The sequence below is a fragment of the Phytophthora cinnamomi genome (assembly GCF_018691715.1).
Source record: "Phytophthora cinnamomi strain GKB4 chromosome Unknown Contig26, whole genome shotgun sequence".
Taxonomy (NCBI): Eukaryota; Oomycota; class Peronosporomycetes; order Peronosporales; family Peronosporaceae; genus Phytophthora; species Phytophthora cinnamomi.
The window spans coordinates 287,781-293,780 of record NW_027150959.1 but is presented as its reverse complement, the minus strand read 5'-3'; positions in this window follow the sequence as shown (position 1 = coordinate 293,780).

The window sequence follows — 6,000 nt, the reverse complement described above, 5'->3', positions numbered from 1 at the left end:
CAAGGAGCTGGACACGCGGCCGCGGGTGCTCGCGCGTTGTTCGCGAAGAACGGGTCAGCTCTCTCGAGGCATGCCCAGCGTTGTTGAGTGCAAAACTCGGCGAGGATAAGAACTTGCTCCAACTCGCGAAAGAAGTTGCGCAACTCCGAAAAAAAACATCTTCGAGGGACCTGTTGACCCGTCTGTCTGGCCATCCGTCTCCGGATGGGCCGCCGTCGACATCGACAGCTCTCGTCCCCAGAGCCGTGAATAGGCGGTCCAGAACGCGGACGTCAACCGCGGGTCACGATCGAGATGATCGATCCGCTTAACTGTGGGGAAATAGCAATCGACGAATTGCGCCGCTGTCTCAGCCGCGGTGACCGTATCACTCACAGGGGTTGATGCACCATCTTTCGTGAATCGATCCACGAAAACCAAGAGCGTTCCGGACTGTCGGCATCGGAGGAGCCCGGAGACAAAGTCCATGGAAACTGAGCGCCAGGCCTGAGTTGCGATCGGCAGTGTGCAGGGCAGCCGACGACTTGGACGGCTTTACTCTCGTTGGCAGGTCCCACAAGTGCGGACCCACTTACGTCCATTTGTGCATGCGGGGCCAGTAAAAGTCGCGGATACGCCCGCGAAGGTCTCTCGCGGCCCGGTGCGCTCATGGGACTATCGTGAACTCGTGAATGACGCGAGCTCGCAGTCGTCGTCGTTAAGTCATGACTGCGGAGGACCGGAAACGATCGATGTTGAGTACAGCAGGCTGCGTCAAGATGGTAGCGGTCGATCCGGTTGCTGCGTATTGCGCGAGAGGGCTCCCACTGGGAGAAGCGGATGTACGCCAAGATGTTGGCGTAGACCCATCATTCGCGTACGCCGCGACGACTCTATCGCGTAAACCAACCGGGATACAGACGTCAGGTTGATATTCTGACGCTGCACACTGCGCAGTGATAATCGCATTCATCCTCGTCGTCAATCACTTGACGACCCAACACGACACGAGGATCGTAATCGGTCGCCGAGACAGCGTCGGGCGAGATATTGTCCTGCCCGGCTTGTAGTGTACGGCGAAGTTGTACGCGAAGAACGACAACCAGCGCGCCATACGCTGATAGATGCGGCGACTTCATCGCTGTCCGCAGTGATGCACATGATCTGTGTACACGGCGAATGTCTGTTCGCCCAGCAGGTACACTCGAATTTTATCAGGGCATACCGCATCGCAAGGAGCTCCTTGTCGTACGGGGTAGTTGCGCTCAGCAGGTTTACATCTGTCGTGACTGGTAGCTCACGACTCGCCTATGACCTTCATCGTCCGAACTGCATGAGCGGCACCCGATAGCAAATCCGCAGGCGTCGCACCAACGCGGAAAGGCTTTGAATCGTCCGGGGCATCAGTATTGGCGCAGACGCCAAGCTCTTCTTCACCGAGTCGAATGCGGCTGCTCTGGAGCCAAGACCACATGGCGTCTTCTTCAACAGGGATGATAGAGGCTGGATCAGTCCGGCGTAGTCTTCGTGTATTTTGCAGATAGTTCAGCAACCGCCACAGACGGAGCTCAGTGGGACTTGTGGGCGTAGGCCAATGAGCAACTGGACGAAACCTTCTCCGCGAAGCTCGTACCCTTCTTGCTCACGTACAGCGAGCACCGGAATCTCCGGTGCACAAAATATACCACTTCTTGAGGTTGACGTACGTTTGTTCTCTCTCATCACTTGACGGAATGCCCCGCGCCTCATATACTTCGAGCGCGCTGGACCATCCTCAGCGCGACTGTGGACGAAGATATCGTCAGGTAACTCGGCGCGAAGTCGCGGAGTGGGCGAAGCATTTCGTGAAAACCATGCGATTGAACGTGGTGGGTGCGTTCTTCAGACCTTGGGCATGACGAGACCTCCAGAGCACTGCGGAGGGTACTGACGGCCGTGAGGATGTCACTCTCGCGCATCAGTATCTGGTAAAGCCATCGGTCAGTCGGCACTGAAGCATATTACACTGCCCGACATGGAATCCAGTACCATGTCCTGCAGGGGACGGGTCTTGCCGGGAAGGTGGCGTCGGAGCTTGTTGAAAGCGTGGACGATGCGCCACCATCCGTGGCCTTCTTCACACAGAAGGTCGGACTCGAATGTGGGGAGGTACACTCGCGGACGTGACCGGCTTGCCGGCGACCTTCGAAGAAGTCGTCGATGACCTTGACTTAATCGCGCGGCAGTGGCCACTGCCGTGTCACGCAATACTTCGCGCCGGGTGCGAGGTCTATCTCGTGGCGAACGCCACGATCCGCTGGCAGAGCCGCAGGGACCATGTCTGGGAAGACGTCGGTAAACTGGCGGGCTGTCTCGTTGACCGGGTTACCAGACGCCTTCAGCATTTCCCAAGACCGCGCGGCGAAGCGCTCCTCACGCGCTGACTTTGGTTCAGCGCTCTTTGGTCTTGACGACGGGTCGTCGAGCTCAGAGTTTCTCGTGAGGCACCGAGTTAGCGTCGGTGGTCAGACAGACTTGCTCGATGTCCCCGGCCTTATGGTCTCGGAGGAACTTCTTCCAGGAGAGGCCTGGGAGGCTTGTGATGAACTTGGCGTCGCGAGGTGGGCTCGCGACTTCGATGACGCGCGTCTGGGTGGGAGCGCCGTCCGCATAGTCGTGCGCAGACCGATTCAGTCGGTCCTGGAGGTGGGTCAGCGAAACTCCGGCGAGGCTTCAATCGTCGCCGCGACCTGCGGAGATTTGTGCGTCTAGCCCTCCGAGACTGAGGTGTCACCTGCTGACGATGATGCACCCTCCTCTAGGCGCGAGAGCTCGTCCTCGACCGTGCCGGTCGTGCGCGGTGGTAACTGCGGGCCAACCGCGGCATCGTTGTGCGGGAGCAGCTGCTCGACCGCCTCAATAGTTTGCGGGAGCCGCCTCGACCGCCCTCGGTAGTACGCGGGAGCACTGCTCGACCGTCTCGTTCTTCATCCGCGAGCGCGGATGCTCGCTTGCTTTGTTCACGCGCGCCCTCCCGCGCATTCTTTTGCGTCTTCGCCAGGTAACAGCACCGCGGTCGTGCAGAGAGGCCACGCTCGCTTCGTGAACAATGCGCGTCTGGACTCCCCGTCCACGACTGTGACGTAGCCAATCGTGGTGCAAACACGAGATATGTGAATACCCTCGTTTACGTCGAAGTCTTGGGACTTGACTGAACGAGCCATCCAGCGATCTGGGCTGGTACCGGGTCAACCATGGGATGCCCAGGATACATTCAAACGCGTAATTGATCTCGATCACGAGATAATCATCGTTGCTGTGAAAGCCTTCGAACGTGCACGGCAACGAGACCTCGCGCCGCGTAACGCGGCGAGCCTTTCCGTCAGCAAGCTTGATTACCACTACGCCCGGACCATTCCGGACGCGAGCACTATCGGGAGCACCGACAGGCACGACGCGCGGTAGAGGTTCGTCGCGCCTTAATCCAGGAGTGCGCGGAGAGGTCGCCGGCGCCGGCGACAAAGACTGAGAGATCAGTCTGGATTCGCCGCTGTAGTGGTGGCATTGAAGTGTGCGTGAAGCACGGGGGGGGGGGGGCTAGGAGGTCGGTCTGCCACCAGTGGACCCGGACCTCCGTTCCAACCAGTAGGGCACCACGCCCCTACTGGTCCCGACCGTTTTTTTGGTTGTGCGGCCGCAGTTGCCTCGCCGGACGTGGAATGTTCCACGAAGGTAATGACGGTTGCCGGCGCGCGGCACACCGCCGCGCGATGTCCAGGCTTCCGGTACCGGAAGCAAACCATCGGACGGTCGTCTCGGCTGCTTGTCCTCGCCTCGAGGACGGCGCTGCTGACGCTGCGACCCCTCAACGGCGTCGATCTCCATGGGTTCAGGACCCGGCTGACTAGTCTCTGTGGGGTTATCCTTGCATCGACGATACAATAGTCCTCCTCAACGCGAGGGCAAAGCTTCCAGTGTCGCGGGTTCGGCCCGCGGCGAATATCATGGCATCCCTTCGCGCATCCGGGTACGAAGACATGGATTCTGGGACGCCGCGTCGATCGGCTTCGTGACGATGCAAGAAGCGAGATGGCGCGTCTTCTGGACATAGTCGCGCGGACACCTTGCCGTTGAGGGCGAAGAACGTCGTCCGAACACGTGACTCGTCTTGTGGTGGTTCAAATGCGAGAGAAGGTCACTCTGGAGTGTCTCCAGAGTCGGAGCGCGTATCGGTCGATGACGAGTTGCCGAGGGCCGATCCTTGGCCTTTCCGGAGAGGCGGCATAGTAAGAAATTCACTTTGCCGACGGTCCGATTAACCTCGAGGCGATTGCGATATCAATCTCTCTGAACCAGCGATTCAGAGGAAGACGACCTGGGCCCGTCCCAGAATATGAAGAGGTCTCCATCTTCACTGCGTCGTTCCGCGACGGTTGCGAGGGAGTTGATACTCGCCGCTTTGCTTCGGCGAGCTCGCGGAGCATGAACTCTTGGATGGCTTGGCGATGCTGGTCGGGGGTCGCTGAGCTCAGCAGCGACGTGACGACCACTTCTCCTGATACCGCCGCTAGGCGGTGGAGCGCCTGCCACTCGATGGACGTGATGTGGGGGAAGGCTGCATGCACCAGCGGCATGGCTGGAGGTCCGGCGGACTCATCTCGAACTTGGTCATGGGAAGGACTACAAAGTGCTACCAGGTGTAACGGGCCTGGTGTATGCCCGTCACCGACTTACACCTAGGTGTTGAGGAAGCGTCTTCTTCTCACTAAGACTGAGAGCTAAGTATTAAGCCCGATGTAAATTCAACTCTGATTTATTATTAGACCGGAGCGCGAGCCCTTACGACTAATGTGAGCCACTCAAACAAAGGTCGACAGCTGATTGGCAGAAAATGGGGACTGGCTTCCCCACCTTTCAGCCAATCCGAGGATGACGAGTCAGCACACGCTAGTCGTGTGCCAACCATACCTACTTCTGCAATATCGGAAAGATGTCTAGCTACTTACGTAAATGGAGGGCTCATTACACTGTTGAGGTGTTTTAGCGACAAGCACACCCTGTGTTGACAGGGCCGCGCGGCGTCTGGCTTCCTTTAGCCCTATTCACTCAATCTAAACTCGAAGTAGAGAGAAGTTACGGCGGTTGCCGAGGCACGAGAGCCGACGACCAAAAAATAAAAACTATGTATTTGTTTGAAAAGTAAAATTCTGGCCATTCGATAGTCCAATCAGCGACCTTCGAATCGTGCTAGAACATTCTAAAACATCCCTAGAAGATCCTAGATTGCATTTATTAAAATGTTACCAAACCACAACAGCTTCTAGTTTGTGAGCAGCGAGTCTTTCAGCTCCTGGGAAGAGGATCTCCCTCGGGACCAGGGATGGCAAAAAATGGAAGAATTTTCGAAATAAAAATATCAAAAATATTTCCATTCTTATGAAATTTTACCATTTGTATACATCAAACCCCGCTGAAACGGATCATCAAAGCCCGTATATCACAGTAGCTGCTCGAATACTGGACTCATCGTCATGCAGACGTTGAAGCTGAAGTAGCTGCGGTGGCGGCCTATCCCCGACCATGCCGATCGAGATCAAGACCCCGAGGACTTCAACGCCGACATCAGCGAGAAGGAGCTGGCCACTGTATTTTGCACCGCGGTGCGGTGACTGCAAGATGGTGGCCCCCCCAAAATTTGACGTAGCTGACCAAAGAACGATTTCCTGACCGTTAAGTTCCTAAAGGTGAGCACCGAGGAGCTGGAGAACTTCTGCGAGGAGTTTCCCTCATCTTCCGCGTGTGTAAGGACGGCGAGGTGGCCACGTCGTATGTCTGCAAGTATTGGGCCCCACCTAATAGAGCGCGGTGGGCAGATTGTGTCCGATACAAAACCGAACTGTTTAATTTCGTACTTCCACAGATAAAAATGGATAAATATGTTTACAAAGCCGTGCTTCGCCCGGAACAGCTCTGGATTTTAACTTGTAGACCGTTTAGCATGCAGCTGAGGTAGATTTCATATTTTATCTTTACTTGATCACT